This window comes from Passer domesticus, chromosome 1 (genome assembly GCF_036417665.1).
Source record: "Passer domesticus isolate bPasDom1 chromosome 1, bPasDom1.hap1, whole genome shotgun sequence".
Lineage (NCBI taxonomy): Eukaryota > Metazoa > Chordata > Aves > Passeriformes > Passeridae > Passer > Passer domesticus.
The window spans coordinates 106939104-106961659 of record NC_087474.1 but is presented as its reverse complement, the minus strand read 5'-3'; the positions used below and the strand labels follow the sequence as shown (position 1 = coordinate 106961659).

General features: G+C 37.9%; 2 long non-coding RNA genes across 3 annotated transcripts; one reads left to right on the top strand and one right to left on the bottom strand.

Annotated features, from left to right (window-relative positions):
- Positions 1-938: 938 nt before the first annotated feature.
- Positions 939-3660, top strand: LOC135308061 (uncharacterized). The gene is made up of 3 exons (XR_010368608.1): positions 939-1112; positions 2633-2750; positions 3026-3660. It is a non-coding gene; the product is annotated as an uncharacterized LOC135308061 (long non-coding RNA).
- Positions 3661-7485: 3825 nt separating this feature from the next.
- Positions 7486-17216, bottom strand: LOC135308056 (uncharacterized). Of its 2 annotated transcripts, none has more exons than XR_010368606.1 (3): positions 13927-17216; positions 13333-13366; positions 7486-8335 (listed from the first exon to the last, which is right to left on the bottom strand). It is a non-coding gene; the product is annotated as an uncharacterized LOC135308056 (long non-coding RNA). The 2 variants fall into 2 exon arrangements; XR_010368607.1 differs by having other exon boundaries at positions 7486-8126.
- Between the last annotated feature and the right edge of the window lie 5340 nt (positions 17217-22556).

Sequence of the window (22556 nt, the reverse complement as noted above, 5' to 3'; positions counted from 1 at the left end):
CTACCTGCATGTGGTACTGATGTGTCTACTGAGTTTTGACTCCTAGCCACATAAAATAATTTATGATTTATGTTAAGCCAAAGCTCCCCAAGCTGCAGGCTTTACAAAAATATGGTATTTATACATGGATGCTCTTATATGGTGAGAGTTGAAGTTTTTTAATGAATACCTTGCATAATTTTGGCTACGAAAGCAAAAACCTAAGAAGTGCAAGTTGCTTAACTTCCATTTCCAGAGAAGAGTGGAGAAGGGCGGGTCAAGTTTTTACCTACCATTTCCAAATGGTGGCAAGGCTTGGTATGGTGAGGCTCTTACTTCCCATTTCCAAAGGGCTCTGGAAAGGAGAGGAGGAGCCTCCACGTACTGGAGAGGAGAGAAGGAGGCTCTCCGTACTGGAGAGGACAGTAGGCAACAGGAGAAGAAGATTCTTACCTTCCATTTCCAAATGGTCATTCATAATCAAGGAGAGGAGAGGAGCAAGGTCCTTACCTTCCATTCCCAAGTGGCTCTTCATACTTGAGGAGAAGAGATTAAAGGGACAAGGTTCTTATCTTCCATTTTGAAATGGCACTTTGCACTGAAGGAGAGGAGGGGGGGGGTTGAAGTTTTTACCTTGCACTGCTAAATAGCCCCTAGTACTTGAAGGAAGAAGAGAGACTCCCCTACCTCCTCAAGGTCTTCTTTCCCTGACCAACAAATCCACCCCGTTATCACCTTTACCTTAATTACTCACAGCTGCAACCCATTAGGTGAAGGCTGTTCTTCTGATTTGGTAATTAGTACACCTGTGACTTATCTGGGGCCAGGTCACCTGTTAAGGTAATCAAAGCCCATCCATTACTTTCTGGGTTTCTTCTTTTAAAAAGTTTTGTAGCCAGTTTCCATCAATAAGGGGTAACTCTGTGGGAAAGTTTTTTGGGTTTTTTTTTTTTTTTTTTGTTGTTTAGGAGAGATTTTCTTAAGTATATTTTACCTTTAGCCAAAGAAAAAGTATAGTCATCAAAGTAATTTTTCTACTTGCACAGTAAATATAAACTTGGCATATGTGCTATACAGTAGATTTGCTTGCTGTGAGACCATCTGATTTATTTGGGTTGAAGTCAGACAGACAGGTATGTTTAACGTATTTTGTTTTCACAAAAAATCCAAGATTATCTAGACAAAGATGCCATTTTTGGCCCAAAACCAGTGTTTGCCTGCAAATCCTTGAGGTGCAGCAGAATAGTGTGGTACTACATCAGTGTATCTTTGTGTCTAAGCATGTGTCAGCACTGTCCTGGCATAATGGGCTTTGTTAAAATAATTGCAGCCAATTGACAAAGGAAAATGATTACTCACCTTTATCTGATATTCATTAGATCACATTTTGAATACTCTTAGTTTTGGTTTCCAGCACAAGGTGTTGGTAAACTGGAGTTAGTTGAGTAAAAGCCAGCAGAATGGTCAGGGCTGGTGCACCTGTCCTCTGAGCAGAAGCTGCAAAAGAGAGATTGTTCAACCTACAGACAAGACGGCTTTGGGAGCACCTTGCAGCAGTCTGCCCGTATCCACAGGGATGTTAGCAAGAATATAAATTCCTCTTATGTTGGGGCATGGTAGATGAATGAGAAACAACAGTCCCAGACTAAAAGAGGAGAAGTTCCAACTTCTGGAACAAATTGTCCTGGGATCACTCTGAGGACCACAAAGCACTGGGACAGGCGGCCCAGGAAGTTGTGGAGTTTTTGCCATGGAGGCTATAAACATCTGACCCCAAAAAGGCCCTGAGCAACCTGGTCTAAATGCTGAATTCACTATGAACTCTGAGCAGGATGTTAGAGCAGATGCCTGAAATCACTTCCAACCTGAGAGATCCCATGGAAGGCCATCTTCCAAATTCTCTCATGATTACCTTTTGATTATGCAAGCCACCGAATACATTATTATTTTCTTAAGGAAGGTCTAAGTCCAGAACAAATCCATTACAAATATTATAAATTATAATGTGGGAAAAAAAGGCAACCATTCTGACTGCAGAATGATAATTGTGAATGGAGTTGCTAACAGAATGTCTTGATTGCTAGCAGGAACATTTAAGACTGTGACTTTTAGAAAATATCTAGCACTTTTGACAGTTAGATCACATTTTCTTTAGGAGCCAATGTTGATTACTTAGACCAAACAAGAATGGTCTAAGTCTTACTGTTTTGGTCTTCAGTTAATGTAGTCCATATTTTCATTTTAAAGGGGTGTATCTTATTACACCATTATGATTTTTCTGTATTCTCAAATGTTTAGTAATAAATGATAGAGGAAGCTGCACATCAGATTAATTAGTCTTTTTGACTCTGTGTGTGTGCACGAACATTACTGAATGGTCTGTTACTGCTAATTAAGCCCACAACATAATTCTTTGTATTGATTAAGTACCATGCAGGTGCCCCAAGTTCAACTATTCAAAGATATAGATATCTAAATCAGATGTTACTGCTACTGCTCCTACATCTTAGCAAATGCTCCAAATAAAACAGACCAGGATTTATTCAATTAAATAAAATAGGCATGAGAGGTTTTGCTGGAAAAGTGCTATACACTTGATGAAATTCATCAGGCTAAATACTTTTCTTTATTTCCCCTGAAACATAGCAGGAAGCCTTTCGGCATAGGACATGGGTTGGTACACAACAAACCTATTGAAGAGACAGAAGTCACGACTGTAGGCAACGTGATTACATGGACTCCCTCACTGAAGGACAGACCTTGGCTGGAAGGTTAGGTACCCATAGCTTCCATTTCGCCCAGAAGCCTGTTTGTGTTGATAGATTGTGTACATTTTCCATAAACACTGGAAGTGGGTTTAATCTCAAGTAGCTTTAGACACTTACAACCTGTATGGGATATATCAGAGTTGCTCTGTTAGATTTCCTTTATTGTCAGCAGGGAGAAGTGGGTACCAAGAAAAATGATTCATCTGACTTGCCTTAGAAATCTGCTGAAGGACAAGATGACTCATACCTGAGCAAATTGTATTACCTTCCATTGATAGGAAAAAAAGTTCAGAAAAGTAGCCTGACTGCAAGTAAATCTGACACAAGAAAACAACACTGATTCATAAATCTGGAACCAACAAAAGTTTTGTAATAAAGGGGGCAAACAGCCTTATTTCTGCAGAAGAGCCACATTTTCAGTGTACTTGCTTCAGACATTATTAAACAAACCCACATAAAGAAGTATTACAGTGCTATGATCAAAACTACAAGTCATAAAAGTTTGAAAATCAAATGTTTTCATATATTGAAGGTTTTTTACCTTCAATAAAGCCCCAGGAGATGAGAATGATAGTTTCTTTTTTAGAATCTTTATGTATCTGAACCATATTACATTAGCTTTATGCATCTGAACCTTTATTTAGCCACCAACCTGTTCCCTCTGAGTATCATCAAGTATAACTTGCAGCAAGTAGCAAAAAATAAAATCTTATTTGGAACTCCCCTTGTTTTTTCTCTGGGAGAGTGAAGTTCCTCCTAATCTGAAATTTGTAGGATTTTAAAAATAAAACCAAAAAATAATTCACAATCACCTCACCAGAACTCTTTCTGTTCCTATTATTTAATCATTATAGATAACAATTTCCTAGAACCTTCTTTGAGGAATTATGTAATTTGGTGAAAATATGCCTAAATCTATATATTTTTCTCTTTTTTTTCTTTTTCCAAATGGAAAAAAAAAAACCCACCAAAAAAAACCCCCTCAGTTTTTTCTCTGATGACTGCAGAAAGTTATCAGAAATGACTTGACTGGGAGAAAGTGCTCAGCCAGAATAAAAATAAACACAGACAGAAGTCCCAGAGCTGTCTTGGTGGCCTGTAAGGCCTTCAGGCAGTCTTCCAGCCTCAGAAGTCAGGATCATGCCTTGTCTAAGCCCTCCCCCTGTAGTGCTCAGCTCTACTGCAATTCCAGCTGCCCAGAGTGACTCTCTGTGTCGTCGCAGTTTCAGCACCATATAATCCTGAAAGGGATGTGAACCGAATAAGTGGAGGCTGCAGGGGGAAATGCACAAATGACAAAAGAAAAGGGAAGCAAAATGGCAGGGACATGGTAAGTGTGCTCACAGAACAAAAAGATGATGCATCCAGAAAGCTGAGGAAAGGAAAATTTGTCCTGGATGCCTCTACAGTAGCAATGCAGAGCCCTGAGTGTGACAGAGGGATCACAACATTCACATGGAGAGGTCATCACCTTCTCCACCATGGAGAAGAGTAACCAGAGAGGACAAACCTTCATCCAAAGGGACGTGAAAGCTTCTAGCAGGTGATGATGATGGACATTCAGCAAATTTAAGACTCATTTAGAAAAACTGCAGGAAATTTTTCCATAATTTTGCTGGATCTTTTTAATGAAGAGAAGTGAAGCTTGTTTTTTAACATTGTAATCACAGAAAAAAGATGAAGAGTCCCCTTGTTTCTCAAGAATCAAGTAAAAGAGAAAAACCTGCTGTGCTGCTTTCTCACAATTTAGTGCATGAGCACCAAAACAAAAATAATCTCCGACGGTAATTTTGACCAGAGTGGCTGACCACCATATTGAGGCTGTGGTCACACATCCTGACCTTACTGCAGCAGAGCCAAGTGAAGACACTGCCAGCCCTGCCTTGTTCCCAGCTGTTTATCTGCACTATTTGTTGGGTCTAGTGACTTGTGGACCTGCTGGCATAACTATTCAGTCAAGTGCTCTCTCCTTCAATAAAAGCAAGTCAGATGAGCTGGTATGTCATAAATATAAGGCATTCTCTAGGCTGAGCTGTTTCAACTCACTGGGTCCTGAGGTGATCAATCACCAGCATTGCCCAGGATCTCGAACCTTACCAGCGCTGCCAGGGATCTCAAACCTCAGCTACCTCTGGCCAAGGACTATTTCTTAATGGCAACCCTTTGCCCCTCATGCTGCTGGATTCTAATATCTCTGTGTTTTTCCCCTGACAAGTCCCTCCCTACAAACTGCCTTTAAGTCATGCTAAAATTTTTCTCTGATTTTTCTGTGGCCTCGACCATCAGTTTCTTCAGTGTTTCTGCTGTCTTCAGCCTACCTCCTTCCCTGGTAATTTGTCCCACAATGTCCAATCTCCCTGCAGTAGAGGCCTATTCCCACCTTGTTCAGATCCTTGCAGCTGCTGTGCATTTTGACTCATAGTTCCCAGTGCTTTGGTTGTCTGCTCAGTAAAGGAGATTAAATCTCTTTTTTGGCAGAATAGCAAAGTGCATGGGTTCTTCAAGAAAACAGTAAATCAGCTGGTCTACACTCTGCATTGAAACTAGGCACAGAGAACTGCAATAAGATAGAAATTTCAGTAATTCTCCAGTCCAGGAAGTATGGTGGGTTGGCTTTCATAAAGGGACACTGAGAAATGTGCATAGGGAATCCCTGTATTTAAGGAGTCTTACCCATTCTTCTCTATGGACTCATCCCCCAGTGGCTGATGGGTGATCTGAAGGAAAACAGACTACTTTTGCTCTCTGGTATGAGCTGCCCTTTTCTTATGTCTGAAGTAAAGCCTGGTGGCTGACAGGCCAAGCCTTGCTGGCACCCTTCAGCCTGCGCCTGCTGTTGTGCGATCAGTCTTAACGCGGCACCCTCAGTTCCCAGCACCACAGTGTGTACTTTTAATGTCACTCTCTTTCTCATGATTTCACTTTCAAATGAGATACACAGTAAAATTTGAAGTGGCAGAAAGATATATGTCCTCACAGAGGTGCATACTGTTAAATATTACAGCTGATTTCTCCCCAGAATATTCCTACACTGTTGTGTTGGTACATGTCTTGGTTAGTATGGTTTAACTAAGACACACACTTGCAAATGCAGCAGAAACCATCATAAAGGTATCACAAGTCATTTATAAAACTAATTTTTTATCATTATGTATAATTAATGAGACTCAGTCTGCAAATACTTGTGTTCAGCAGTTAAAACTATAGATTTCCTATTCCAGAAATGAGACTTGCAATCCACACAAAGGTCTGAAAAATGGACCAGCAGTGAGGAAAATGTGCGTTTATCACTCATATCTGAAAAATGTTAGAAAAAATATGGACAATGATATTTGAAATAGGCTTAGTCTTTTAACAAAAACATTGAAAAGACTTAGAAATATATGAATGCTTTAAGGGCTTATTAAGTTCATTTTCCCAGAAGTTCTGAACTAAATTCTTCTGCAATTCCAGCATTACAGTAAGCCATTTATTCTAAATACAACAGGAAAAGAATATCTATCACTTGGATATTTTTAAACTGTCTCCCATAATACATTCCTGATAAATGAAGCATTGTGGGGCCAAGCTATAATGGGAGAAGAGCACCACCAATGAAAGCACTATTGTCCTTGTGCTACCTTTCATCTCAAACTGCAGATGTACAGATAGCCTTTTTTTCCTTGGGAAGAAAATTTGCTTTTTTCATTCTGTTCAATTCATTTGCTTTGAAAGCACAAATACATCCACACATATTTTTGTCTGAGTTTTTCATCAAAGCACTTCTCAAAGCGAAGAGACATTGACCTTGTGTTCCTTTAATATTTCATTCATATTGAGTCACCACCTAACAATGCTGAATTTTGTCTTAATTCTCAGTTATAGCCATATTTGGCAAAGAATCACACTATCAAAATACAAATTTTAGAACCACTTTCCTATTACTAGAGAAAAGCTAATAACTAGTTAAGTCAAAAAATGGCATATTAAAAATAACACTTTAAAAGTATTTGTGCGTACAATCAGGGTTAGTGGAAAGTGTATCTTTGTCATTGATTTGGGATCTGTTATAAATTTTAGCAGTTCTGTTTGAAGCTTAAGTGGTCCAAGTGCAAACAGAAAATGTGCACCATGAGGACTCCTCAACAATCAAAGGTACTTCAGCCAGCAAAACAAAAAAACTGTTCAGCATGAAGAACTCTCATATTTTATTTTTAATGAATATGGGATCAGAGCAGAAATCATTACTTCATCAAAGTAACCTTTCAGTTCATTAGATACACAAATTTGAAAAACTCCAAAGATGTCTTACTTAACATTATACCCAAGCCTATTCTTCCAAACAGTATATTTCAAAGTTGCAATAATTCACTGAGAAACACATAAGAATTCCACAGAACTTTTGAAAATAAAATAAATTTTTTGGTTAGATTGAGAAACTCACAAATGTTGTCCAAGATATATATATCAATATACTTTTCTGTTAATATAATTGTTAGTCATTACATGGAAGACAGTTGTGCACATGTTGAAGCAAAAACATTCCTGGAATTCAGATTAGTCTTTGAACATGTGAGTAGAGTGCTTTTTGAAACAGAAATAAAAGATATGTCACTCAAAGCTCTCAAGTTTTTCCTCATCATCCCACACACATGCAAAAAAATCTGTTATAAAATGAAATATTATGAAATTTTTAATTACCCTGACTACAGAGTAAAATTAAGTAAAAGGAAAAAAATAAGGAAAAAAGGATAAAAAAAGAAAAGGCCATACTATATGTGTATGAACTAATAACATAGCATAGATTTCTAGTATAACTGAAGTGTCTGTGATAATATTTTAAAATGAATTAATAAGTGTAAATATTTGAGGCAACTGATTTCAATTGTAGGAATGTCCAAAAATGTACAGTGCTGCAAATATAATTGCTGCAAATATTCAGGCATACAGTTTTCTAATTACATATGCAAACATTTGCTTAAGAAGTACTTCAGTCAATATGGAAGAGATTGAAAATTATTCCAAACATTTAAAAATTACACGTTATTTTCTGAAAGCTACAGTGATATGTTTAAATACAAATATTGACAACATTCTCCATTAAACATGTCATTTTGAATTGTAATACATTTAGAAGTAATGTTTTCAGTTGTGTTAGACTTGGGATGAACTAGATTTCTTCATGATCTCAAAATCTGACTGTTTCTTGCCTCAAATGAAAATGTTAAGTCTTCATCATGCTCCAATTACTCAGGTTTTTGTCTATGTCCTCCTCAGACCAAATGGCAGCTGACCTCTTCCTGAGCTGGGACCCACAGAACTGTTGCACACTAAAAATTCTGTTCTGCATTTGGAACTCTGGATATCACCTTGGTTTGGTTTGTTTCTCTGAACCAGCCCCTGTCATAATCACAAAAGCAGACAACCATGACTCTCATCCAAGCTGCAATTTCTCTCTTCTCCTTCTCCAGTGTAGAAAAGAGGTTTCACACCTTCAAAACTAGTTGCTATCCTGCTACAAACAGTGTACTCCTATGGGATGGTCAGCAGTTAGTTCAACCCTCTACACATGGCAGCCCATTTTCAATGTCCTTTTCAAAAACATGATCCTGTCAATCAAATGCCAGAGCATCATCTCCTGAAGCACACACACAGAGTTCCTACTACTCTGAAATGTAATTTCCTAATATAATTAAGATTAACACATCCAGCAAACTGTCTAGTGAATAGTGACACAATTTTCTCCTTTACTAGAATGAAAATCCCTGCAAAGGCATTCAATTACACCTAAGATATAAGTACAGCTATGCAAAAGGGTATGATCAAACAACTCTTTCAAGTTCTCTCAAGTTAAAACCACTAAGGGTTTTTCTGATAGTCTGTATATGTTTTTTCCAACTACAGGAATTACTATTTTAAGGCCAGATCACAACCAGAATGAGTTCATTAGGGTAGAGTCCTGTTTGTCAAACCTGGTTTCCTTCTATGACAAGGCAGCTAACCTAGCTGATCTAGGGAAGCCAGTAGATGGATTTTTATTGGGCTTCTGCAAAGCTCTTAATGCTGTCTCTCACAGGATCCTTCTGGATAAAATGCCCAGCAGACAGCTGGATAACCGTGTTAAGTGATGTGTGAGCAACTGGCTCATAGGCCAGGCACAAAGGGTTACAGTGAATGGGGTGACATCAGACTGGTGACTTGTCACTATCTGGGTTCTGCAGGACTCCACCCCCAGCCCAGCTCTCTTTAGCAACTTCATTACCCACCTGTATGTGAGACTCAAAGCAATACTAAGTCTGCTGAAAAACATTGGATTGGGAGGAGTTGTTGACATCTTTGAGGGCAGAGAGGCCCTGGAGACAGAGCTAGACAATTAAGAGAGATGGGCAATCACCAGCCATACAAAGTTTTACAAAGGCAAGTGCCAGATTCTGTACCTGGGCCAAGTCAGCCCTGGTTGTATGTATAGATTGAGGAACATGAGGCTGGAGATCAGCACTGTGGGAAGGGACCTGGGTGTCCTGTGTGATGGCAAATGGAACAGGAGTCAGCAGTGCCCTGGCAGTCAGGAGGGTCAAGTGTGTCCTGAGAGCCTTCAGGCACAGCATCACCAGCTGGGCAAGGGGGGATTGAGGTTACTTGGTCTGTACAGTCTGGAGAAGGTGAGACTGAGGGAAGACCTCATTGCAGTCTTTAACATCCACATGAGGGGAAGAGGAGGGGCAGGCACTGATCTCTTCACTCTTATGACCAATTACAGGACTCAAGGAAACAGCATGAAGCTGAGTTAAAGAAGGTTTAAGTTAGATTTCAGGAAAAGTTTTTCATCCATGGGGTGGTTGAGCCCTGAATAGGCTCCCCAGGGAAGTGATCACAGCACCAAGCCTGACAGAGTTAAAAAAGTGTTTGGACAATGTTCTCAGGTGCATGGGGTGACACTTGGGGTGTCTTATGGAGTTCCAAGTGTTGGAGTCTGGGATTCTGATGCATCTCTTCCAAACCAGCATATTCTATAGCTTTATTTTGGTTTTAAAATCTCTCCAGTGTTTTAAGACCCTTCTCAATGTATGGATCTCCGTAACAGGCACCTCTTTACTCCTCTTTCCTAGTTCATTAATTACCTGTTGTAGTTATGCCATTGGAGACTATTGCAAATTCCTATTTAATTATCTACTTAGTCTTCTAGAGTATTTGCATTCTAGTATAATTCTTCTTAAAACAGTTTTTCTGTATGCATAGCTTCCATTGTTTCGTTTTGAAAGGAATTTTTTTCTTGTCCTAGTTTACCAAGTGAACCATATCTTTTTTGTGGCAATGATTTGCACTGCTCATTATTTAACCAGTTACCGAATCTTTAAATTATTGACTGTCATCTTTAAATTATTGACTGTGACCTTATTTCTTCTAGGCCATTGACAAGGGTCAAAATAATGTAGGGTCGGAAATGTACTTTTGCTCGGCTTTTCTCATAATGCACTCAACCATGCCACATTGAGGATTTAAGCATATTTATTCAGAAATTATTTGTGGCAAAATTTGATGGGTATTATTATTATTATTTCATGTTGCATCTAAACCCACATAAATTTAACCTTTTATATAACATTGAATTTAAATGGGGTTTAAGATACGGGTATAATTCTGAAAGTACATATTGGAACAAGTAGGATTTTATGCTTCCTACGTTCAGTCACAACTTTTAAATGAATTTGTAAGAAAACCATTTCAACCTGTAGAAAGTGTCCCTCAGCAATATCACTGAGTACATAAAAGAACCCCATAAAAAATGTTTGTAACTGATATTTGGGTATTAGTGTGCTTGCTCCCACAAGGGTTTAGGACATGAATAGTGAGGTCTTTCTTGGAGGTCCTTCAGTGAGTCTACACTACAGTTTCCCATGGTAAAGAGAGGTATATTTTCAGGGAAGGCACTGCCTGTGGTTATTACAATTTTTGAATGAAGAATCAAACAAATATTGGACTGCAGCTTACATTAACATATTTCTGCCACTAACTTCCTCAGGTCTAATTTCCTTGCTAGTTCCACACAGACTATAAGAGTGAGATTCATTATTAAATATGTGTTCTATCTTTAGCCTGACTGCATTTTCTGATATAGCTATCATTGTTCAGAAGATGTATCCTGTCAAGTGCTGAATAACTTATTTACTCCTATATTCAAAGAAGATTTGGTAGATATATACCTTCATGAAAATAGCATTTGAAATCTGTCATGTTTTCAACAGTTATATCACAAGCCACAGTCAAAGAAAGCTACACTTCTGATCCCTTTCAGTGCACCTTCCATTCCTCCTTACATTCTCTCCCTGAGAAGAAAGCCCTTCTTCTAAACTGGAGTGTATATTCGTCTTCTATGATAGTTCCAGCCTGTATAGGCAGGAATAAATTTTATGTATAAAGCACAGGTGAACAGCTTCTTATCTCATGGAAGAGCCTGTCATAGATGTCCTGTCTGTTACGTCCAGTAGAAGTATCTGCTTCACAAAAGGCATGGGATAAATAAAACAATATTGCATATGTTCTCTAACACCAGACTCCAAGCCTCAAAAATGTGCAATACATAGTGAGGCATTATTTCTTCTGCCCCTGAACCATAAACTGAGTGGAGCTGAAGCACCCATTTTCTGCACTCTAGAAGGAAGCAAGGAAGCAGAACAGAAAGAATAAAATTGTTTCACCTCGTATTAAGGCTGACTGTATTAGGCATTTACAAGGACACATCACCTCCCACTGCCTCAGTCACAGTTTGTGGCATTTACTCAAAGAACACTAGGCACACACGTCAGCCTATCAGTTCAAACTCCTTAGAGACATGTCAGCACCATACTAGGACTACAGTATCAAACTGAAGAAGGTGATGTGTGTCTGGCACAAAAGCATACGTGGTGACAGTGCTTTTTATTAAAGAAGAGGGTTGAATTAAATAATAAATTAATGGAATCATAGACTCATTAATTTGGAATAGACCTCTAAGATCACTTAGTCTGAACATTAACCTAACACTGACAAATCCACCAATAAAACATGTCCCTTATGAACATATCAACTAATCTTTTAATTTCCTGTGTGTGTGGTCGCTCCACAACTTCCCTGGACAATCTTTTCCAATGCTTCTCAACCTTTTAGGTGGAGTAATTGTTTTTAATGTACAATCTAAATGTCTCCTTGCACAAAATGAAAACATTTCCTCTCAGCCTATCCTTATACTGTGAAAAAGAGTGTGATACAGCCTCCTTTCATGTAGTTATAGAGATAAATAAGTTGTCCCCTGAGCCTCCTATTGTCAAGGTTGACCAACACTGGCTCCCTCAGTCATTCTAGATTGTGCACTAGACTTGTGTTGTAGACCTTCCATCAGCCAAGTTGTCCTTTTGGGGACATGCAAAAACAAGAAATGCAAGAAGTGGAGAGATGCATCCTTGGGTTTGCCTCATAAACTTATATACTTGGTGTGTGTGTCTACATGGCTTTGTTGGTAACTTTTGTGTGGAGTTGAAAAGATTGGGCCAGCTTGAAAAATACAGAGAGGCCAGGAACATATTTGAATAACCACCTCTTGTGTGCCCTAATACTTTTAAGATTACAGTTTAGTTCCATCTCACTACACCTTTCAGACTGTAATCAAGTATGTACTCCAGGATTTTCAAGAGGAATTCACATTTTTTGGTGAGTGTATCTGTCTGAAATGTCTTCAAGCAGTGCTCTTAAAAGTAGATGCTCTTAAAAGTAGACCACCAAGAGCTAGCCAACTATTTCAGCACTTTGGACAGTTTGTGTTCATTTTAAAAGAAGTCTTTAATATTCTCTTTAGGATGAGAATACAAAGTGGCCTTGGAAGCCCTGGCTGAGAGAATAGCTAAATGGATGGAGATGGGTATCAGAGGTTTCACAGATGAGATTAATTGACTTCAAGCACTAACACAAATTGCACCATAACCTCTAAAACAGAGGAATCATTCTCATAAATATCTACTTTTAGCCAAATGAATTTCATTCCTAGCAAGGGATGTACTAATATGGCATTTATGTCAGGTTCTGTATTAGTTTCATGTTCAACTGCTGGACATACTAAACTACTGTTCCTGGGCCCTTTAGGCATAGTAGTAGCATAGGTATGTCCTGGCGTTGTCATCCATCATGGTCCCTCTCTCAAAGTTAAATTTAAGCCTCTGTCATTGCAGAGTGTACTGTAACTTATACATGAGAAATGGCTATATGGAGGCACAGGAGAGCAGTGAGCTCCTTAGAACAGATGGAATCCAGAGGTCACAGATATGAAATTAGTCTGAAAACTGAAAAAATCATGACAAATTCTGAATCAATTTTTATCAACATAGTATCAAACATGATTAGTCCATCCTATTTCCACTACACAATAAGCTAACATTTTATAGTCATGTGAGGATAAAACAAATAAATCATTCTGTAAATATGAAAATGAAAATTAAACAGTTGTGGTGGGTTGACCTTGACTGGCTTCTAGATGTCCACCCAGTTGCTCTCTCGCTCCTCCTCCTCAACAGGATAGAGGACAAAATTAGATGGCAAATTTAAATGTCAGGATAAATATAGAAACATTACTTACTTGCCAATTACCACCATGACAAAACAGACTCAGCCTGGGGAAGATAAATTTAATTAGTTTTCAATTAAAAATAAAGTAGAATTGTGAGAAACAAAAAAAAACCACCCCCCCCTCCTCCCCACACCCAAAGTAGATCTCTCCCACTTAGCCTTCTTCCCAGGCTCAACATTTTTAACTCCTTTACTTCATCCACTCCCTGAATGATGCAGAGGGATGGGAATGGAGGTTGTCATGAGTCCATAAGAGTTCCTCTCTGCTACTCCTTCTTTCTCACAGTTTCCTGTCTCTAGCGTGGTGTCCCACCCATGATGTACAGACCTTCACAAACTACCCAGAATGTAGTCCTTCAGGAAGAGACTTCATTAGTGTGGATTTCCCGCTAGGCACAGCTCCTGCCAGAAAAACTGATCCCACATGGGAACTGCTACATGGGCCACAGCTTCCTTCAGGACATATCCGTTTGCTTTGCTGTGGGGTTCTCCATAGGCTACAGGTGGAAATCTGCTCCAAATCGTTTCACCATGGACTGCAAAGGGTCAGCCTGCCTCACCATGGGCTTCTCCAGGGGCTGCAGGGACCTAGAGCACCTCTTACCTCCTCTTTGGCTTTGGTGTCTGTCACAGAGACCATACCTGCAGCTCCCTGCTACCACCATCTTGACATATAAACCCGAAAGAGCAATGAACAGTCTATCATTTCCAAAGACAGGTTATAGGAAAAAGAAAACAAAAAAGAAAACAAAGTCTTCAGAGTAATAGTGATAAAAGTCAAAGACTTTATATATAAAGAGAAATTAATTACCAAATTACTTTCATGCATAAGTTTCTGCATTCTGTGTATTTGTACAGATTCAAATGGTTATTCTCTACCTAACCAAACTTATTTGAAGACAATATGAATAGAGTATGGTGTACCATATTGTTGATCTATTGACAAAATTAATTTTTTGTTTAAATCTAAAATTTTGATTGCATATCCTTCTTAATAGTTTCTCCAGCTTTTAACAACTTATAAAAATGTAGTTAGGAGAATTACAAGACTGAAAATTTGTACAAGCTGAAAGAAAACATGCTGGTTTTGTGTGTTCGCAGAGTAGGGACACACAAGAGTTTCTGTGTATAGTTACTGTATGTACTTTGCCATTCAGTTAATGTTCATACTCCAAGTTACAAAATGTAACTTTCATTCTAGCATCCTGAAGTGAACACACAGTAAAAATATAAATAAATGAATAAATAAATAAAACCATAGAGAAATTATTCTTTATGGTAAGAGCCTTTAGAGTAGTATTGAAAGAGGAAATCAATACAAACATTGTCACTCAAATCACTTTATACTTTGATGAAAATGGCAGTAAACCTTGGTAGAAATACTGCATCTTGTTTAGTAGACAAAAATAAATACATGTACATAATTATAAATTGTGTTTGTTGTAGGATGCCAGAAGTGGCACTAATGATAATAATTTCTGTTAAAACTATTGAGGCATAGTGTGATTTTACTTTTTCTCGTATGGCGTGCCTGGAGAGACTGTTTTAGATAAAGAATTTTCTTTTTCCCTGCAGAATTTCCAGTTTTCCTGAAGAAAAATAAGTGAGAAAATGCATTAGATCAGATATTTGTTATCCAATTCAAAATAGATTAGCAGAATACTTTGGACAAATACTAAAAAATGCAGTTTAAAAAAATGAGGTAGACTGTCGCAACAAGACATTGCAAACTTTATTTTGTTATGAAGCTCATCATCAAGCAGTTACATGAATTCCCACCCCTACTACTTATAATGAAATAAAATAAATTTTACTTGCCTAGACAAAATATGGCAAATGAAAAGTTAACCATCCCCACACTGATTTTATAAAAATAATTTAAAAATAATAGAATTATGTATTAATATAAAAGATGAAATAGCTCAAAAAAATGTGGTCAAGGAAAAAGAGCTCTTGCTCTGTAGCTTCATCTACATTCTTGCTGGACTTTTTACTCTATTGAATCATCTGGCAAATTAAATTTGTTCACTTAGTGGGGCACTTGCCTTCTGGGTTAGTAAAATCACATGAGAGTCCAGTGAATGGAAAATGAAAAGAAAATAAAACAAACATGGGACAATAAGTGAAAAAAACTCTGCTAAATCATCATTATGTGGATTGCTGGATGTCAGCTCTTCTGCAGGGATAAATATAGAGATATGAATTCTGGTAATTTTACTGTGCCGACTGTTTAGAAAGCATATGAAATGGTATATCTGCTTTTTTCTTATTGGTTTTTACTTTTGTGATTTTTTGTTGTTGTTGTTGAAATATTCTCAAGCAAAATTTATTTTTTGAGAGCACCAAACTACGTAAAGTGCTGTTAGAAACTAGAAAATAAATACCAAAACCAGAATCATCACTTTTACTACATAACTCTACAGATGATGAAAGTTCTCTGCCAAAAAGCCTTTGTCTCTGCTTTTCTGGACGTTGTGAGCTACATGTTTCTCATGAATGTGTTGAAGAAAGTGCCATTGTTTTCTGGCCTTCAAAGTGCTGTTTTATCACAGGGATGGAGTTTTTCCTGGAAAGAAGTCCTTACCTGGGCCCTCATTCCCATGTTTTCTTTTAATATTACACTTCTTTTCTGTGATTAAATCTTATCAGACTTCCTAACTTAAGTTGTCATCAGTGATTGAAGACGCAAAATAAAATACACATTTGTCATTTATCCTGTTAATGTTTCAAAACAGTTGTGTTGTGGAACAGAAGAATTCATCAGTGTGAGGGTGGATTGGTAATGCAGGTAAGACTCTATGTCTTTGCAGACAGTTGTATCTTTAGAGAACTTTCCTGAAAAGAGATATGCACAAGATGTCTTTCCAATTTGTTTTGACTATGAGCCTGAGGCACCTTCAACCTGCTTTCTACATTGATTGAAGGAAGTAGCTGAATAACAGGCATAAGAAAGAGTAAATATGTGGAGAAGGGCCGGGCTGTTTTTGCTGTCATTTTTTTCAGGATACATCACCTTCATGTGTTTCAGGTCTGATCTGTATGGAGAGCAATATTCAGTGCAGTTTTGATAACATACCACCAATATTTCTGAAACTAATAGATGACAACAATGAAAAGTTAAAAAAAATACTTTATCTGTATAATATCCTCTATATAGACTGTTAGGGCTTTCTTGTAGATTGACCTATTCAGTGACTCTAGTACAAGGATGTAGGTGTGAGTAATTGCTGCTAATGAAGCATTAGTTGTCAGTAACATTTATACCAGGACTGTTGCAGGGAACCTCAAAAGTGCAGACACAAGATTATACAATTGTCCTAAGGGAATGAAGATAAATCACAAGTGATTAATTATATGCCACTAAAAATGCAACCTTAATAGCTGGATAGGGGAGGTGGTAGGGAATACATAACTATGCTTCCAATTTCACCTTGTTATGAAGTAATAACTGAAGAGTTCCCTAGTCCTGATTATCCCCTATGTTGAAAAGACATATAAAAATGTGAGAAAATGTATTTCTGAGGTAGTCCTTCCCTGGACAGCATGTCATATGTCTCCAATGTGTTGAGTCTTATCCTGGGTGCTTATATAATATCACATCACAGATTATAACTTGCTGAGTCAAGAAGGTGGTGGCTTGTCACATTTAACCCAGGCAAGAGAAGAGAAGCTCCAAGGAGCCAGAACAATTTTTAAATCCTTTTTTTTTTCCTTTTTTGTTCTTCTTTTTTTTTTAGATGACAAATTTCTGTGGAATTGTGAGATTTCTCTGCTGGAAAATTATTTTTCTGGTTCCGGTAGAGGATGAGTCAGGCATGGCAATTGTCCTAGATTATGTTAATGACTCCTAAGCAGTATCACTGTTAAAAACAGAAGCAACTTGAGTTTTATGTGTGGCTTACCAGTCTGATCATGTGGTGTGCCTGTAGCAGTTAAATAATAGACATTAGGTGCTGGTCAGTGACATAGCAAAGCAAGGAAGATTCAAAATGCTATGTAGGATAATGCAGTGCAGTTTTCTACAAGGCTTATTTATTAAGCAAAATGACAAGAACCACTCTGAGTCACAGCTCCTAGAGAACCTGAAAGATTCTTTGGACTACATATCAAGGCATTGCAAATACAGACACTATGATTAACATGCAAGTGTGCTGCAAGTCTATATCAAAAATTCTTCATACTGAATGCAAGCTTTTGTAAGCATAGGCATACTATCATAGCCCCAGAGACTGCAGAAAAATCTGAGTTACAGCATGACAATTATTCGACTAAATTTATCAGTGATCAAGGACATGTATTAATAATGGACCATTAGTGATGACAGAGATATGACTTGTTCAATCTGAAGTAGCACATGATGACAGCAATAACCATAATGACAAAAAGCTTTTACAATCAGACATCAAATTACTAAGGTGCATTTCACTTGCTACCAATATTAATATAATGTCAATAACAATGATTTTAGTATGAGAAGGTTCAGAAGATTTTGAAGCATTACCTCACAGGTCTATTACTAGCCACTAACAGTATGTAACTACAATCTTTCTTTCTTTCTTTCTTTCTTTCTTTCTTTCTTTCTTTCTTTCTTTCTTTCTTTCTTTCTTTCTTTCTTTCTTTCTTTCTTTCTTTCTTTCTTTCTTTCTTTCTTTCTTCCTTCCTTCCTTCCTTCCTTCCTTCCTTCCTTCCTTCCTTCCTTCCTTCCTTCCTTCCTTCCTTCCTTCCTTCCTTCCTTCCTTCCTTCCTTCCTTCCTTCCTTCCTTCCTTCCTTCCTTCCTTCCTTCCTTCCTTCCTTCCTTCCTTCCTTCCTTCCTTCCTTCCTTCCTTCCTTCCTTCCTTCCTTCCTTCCTTCCTTCCTTCCTTCCTTCCTTCCTTCCTTCCTTCCTTCCTTCCTTCCTTCCTTCCTTCCTTCCTTCCTTCCTCCCTCCCTCCCTCCCTCCCTCCCTCCCTCTCTCCCTCCCTCCCTCCCTCCCTCCCTCCTTCCTTCCCTCTGTTAGGCTAATAAAAGCAAAACTTGTTCTAACAGAAATTACTTTCAAAATTAAAAATATTATTATTCAGATTTTTGTCTTTGTAAACCAAAAAAATTACGTATGTAAAAGACAGAAAATTAAGTCCAGATAGCTTTCATAAATAATATTCAAAAATATATATCTACAATTATTAAAAATACTATAAATTATCAAATTAAATTTTTATTTTTGTTTTAGATCTATCCATTAAATGTACCGAAACAATATTAGCAGTTAGATTATCTCTAGGGTGGCAAATGATGCACTTGTAGCATTGATCACGTCAAACACTGCATTAAGCAGGATTAGAAAGATATAAATTAGTGTTCTTCTACATGTCAGAATATTAGGTATTAGAATTTACAATGATACATCTGCTATATTCAGCCAAGAATTTTGAATTGATCATGAATTAAGTTATTCCTTCTTATGTTTAATTTAATTTCCAATGTAATTTAATTAAATCTTCTTTCTCTCTCTTGTTTTAAGTCCAGAATGTGCCTAAATTTGAATTATTTGAATTATAAGACTGCAATTTAAGATAGCTAATTACAATGTAAACTGAGCAAATAAATAAGAAGAAAGTGATTTCTCCAGAATGCTCAGCTGATTTTTAAGTTCTAGCTATATTATGAGCATTATACAGGAAAGAAGCAGTACTTTATCTTTCTGACAGCAGAGGTTAAACTGACCATTAAAAGAGCAGCCAGGATGCATGCCAGGACAACTTTGTTTAGCATGTGTTTAAAACATTCAAGAAGATAAAAGCCACCACCTACAGTCTCAATGAAAGCAGTCCAGCAAGGAAGGTGATTTATATTTTGAGGACTAATCAGAAAATTAAAATTGTGTGTTATTCTTAAAGCAATGAGGGACAACATCTTGTATTGCACTTCTATAACCCAATAGTTGGGAAGTTTACCAATACTGGCTGATGTGGAAAATATAAAGAGTTCTGGGGATTGTCAGTCCCTTTCTTGCTAGAAGATATAGTAGGTGACGTAAGTCAAAATTATACAAGTCATGAACATTCATTTACTCCACTTCGGTTAATGACTTTGCACATAATCTCCCAAAGCTGGTCAGGCCATTTTGGATCCTGAAGTCTCAAAAACTGGTTTAGGTGACCATTTGTCCTGTATACTATCCCACCGATTTGTGGGTAGTAGGGGATGTCAAACAACCACAGCATTCCTCTAGTTTCTGCCCATTCTCGGACTATTTCTGCTATGAAGTGACTGCAATTATCTGATAGTATTGATTTTGCTTTCAGCAGGAAAGTGAACCATAACCCTTTCAGCCCCTGTGACCCATGCTGCTGCTTCAGCCTGCACCAGACCTGAGACTATTTCAACTCATACGTAGATTATTTTCCTTTTGATTTGTCAAAAGCACCGATGTAGTCAACCTGCTAAGTTTCCCATAACCCTTTTCCTGCCCTTAGATGGAGAGGGAGAGTCTTGCAGGGACTGTTTCTCCAGTTTGGTGTGGAATTGGCTGCAGGCAGAGATAAATGTTTCATATGCCTTTAGGGTGACCAGCCATCCTCTACTTAGCCCCTCTCTTAACAAGTCTTTATCCCAGAGTATCCATGATTCACTTGTGGCCATTCCAACAGATAATCCCATTTCTCTTCCTCTTGTTCTACTTCTTTTTCCTCTGCTAAGACAGCCAGCACAGTGAAGGAGTCTATTTGGCTATTTAAGTGTTGGGCTGCATGGTCCACTTTCTGCTGGGCTGCTTCCCATCCAACTGCTATGGATCTTGAAATTTTCAGGATTTCTCCCACTTCACTTTTTGCCATACCAGTACCCTGTTTACGTCTCACAGGTTTTGTTCCCAAAATGGAGCCATTCAGTACACCCCATACAAAACTGCATAGGAATCTGTATAAACACAGATTGGCATCTTATCATCCAAATTCCTCTAGACAGACTCCAGACTGCTGTTAACTCTCCTAACTGAGCACTGCCCGACCCTTCTGTTCTCCCATTGTCACATCATCATTTGGTTATTTTATGTATAGTTAATGACAATGGTTTCCTAAACAGCTGCATGTGAAAAATGGGAAAACTACATCCCAAGATATAATTACCTCATCTTCAAAATTCACCCAGGATCTGCATCCTGGCAGTCTTGCCGTTTTCTAGACAAAAAATTTTTTCTGAGTTCTATGATTTATCTCCCACACAAATAAGTACGATTTAATCACTATAAGCTAAGTGCCTAACTCTCACCTTCTCCTATCTTCTACCTTTTTTGGTTTAGGCTATGAAGAAATCCATTTACTTGAAATTACTTTAGCCTGCAGGCAGTGCACACAGGAGACTTTCCAAGCTGTGTCAAAGGATGAATACCTTTTGAGACATTGAAATCTAGCCTTTTGAATTAAAGGAAATCAAGAGATAGGAAGAAGAGAGCTGATCATGTTTCTTTCATCTGACAAAAAAAAATATTACATTTTAAAAGTGTATGGGAGAAAGGATCGAAGTGTGGATGTTTGAAAAAGAGGAATCTTGATTCTCTTTGACCTAAGGAAGCTGCCTCAGGGTATCATGTAATGGATTGATGGGAAAGACAGCTTCTCCCCAGCCCCTGTGGTGACTCAAGGCAAGAAAGTGAGGAAGAGCTGTGATGTTGGTAAGAAATTCATTTTATTGTGTAAGCCTGTTCTCTCTTCATTGACAAAATTTTGAAATGCTTCATGGTCATGCCCATATTCACAAGGTTGTGATATTTTGCTCTTTTATGGTGGTTGTTTTCTGAATTACAAAATCATAGAATCATTTAGGTGGGAAAACCTGACCTAGGGGTCTACAGGTCTGTGGATCTGACATCTCTTTTGATTTCATGCACAACTTCTCTGAAAGCTGTTGCTCAGAATAGTTCTCCATCCGCTCAAAGTCTTGTAACACTTAGGAGGTTTCTACCATTTTGTTTACTTCTGTAGACAGCTGGGCACAAAACTCTCTTTTTGCAGCCTTGCATTGAGACCTGACCAGAAGATAATAGCTGGCCACACAAAGTGGTTGGTCTTGCTGTTCCTGCAGATGCCCTAGAAAACTTCCCTAGCTCTCTCTGTGATGTTGTCCTTTTCTTCCCTTTATATAGAAATATTCTCTGTAAACATAATGATTGTGTCAGAAACATGGATCTCCAGCCCAGTTTACCTAAGCTGCTTAGTCAGTTCAAGTCTCCTAGCTCTTTCCATGAGCTAAAAATCTGCTAGAAGTCTATTATCTATTACATCTCACAAGTGGGTAGCAGCTATGGATCTCTGAATAAGGTTATCTTCATTCTTTATTCTTGATGGGTTTTAGGTTTGGGGGTTTGGGCTTGGTTGGTTTGTCTGTTTGTTTTGTATTTTTTCTCTTTTTACTTGGCCCTGTACTTCTGCTTCCTGACTTCTTCACATCACTATCATGGAGATGTGATGAATCAGCCTTTAGATAAAATAACAATGCTCTGCCTGGGAAGAAAAGGTCAGGAGGGAGTAAATTTTTCTACAATATATTCCATACTTTGGGATTCATCAGAGAAAGAGAGGGACCTGATTGGGTGCAAAGAAAGTATGGTTAAAGTTGTGCAGTGACATAGAATCTGTCTCAAAATTTGGTGTCCACAGTAAAACTGTGAATAAGAATTCCAAATTGTAAAGACCATCTCTCTACCTCCTTGTCTCACTAGTAAATACATCTCTTCATCAGAATGAGAAATTAAGACTTGTATTCCCGAACTCGGTTTAGTACAACAAAGTGCAGTAAACACACTTGCTACTTAGGTATCTTTGTTCATGTTTTCCTGTTCATCAGGTTGAGACCTGTGCCATGCCAAATACTTTTAACAGAGAAAAAAGTGAGAAAAACAAGAGAAAAGATCTTATCTCCAAACTAGGAAGAAGTGGGAACTCCTACCTGAAAAAATTCTGCTTCATAGAATTCTATTAGTATTGATTAAAAATTTTCTTTCAGGACACAATGCAATTATGAATGCTAAAGTTCATGCTGATAAATGCCTAGTTAGTGGCCAAGATAATGGAAAGAGGAAAGGTTGCTTTTTAAATTTGATTTTTTTCTTTCCTTAAAATAATCATTCTTTGCAATTACCATAATTCATTAAGTACTGAAATAAAACCAGGATATGCATTCATTGCTCTCTTGTAAAAAAATATCTCAGTACTGGATTTGTTAAGAAAAGCTTTTAGGTGGAGCACTTGCAGCCC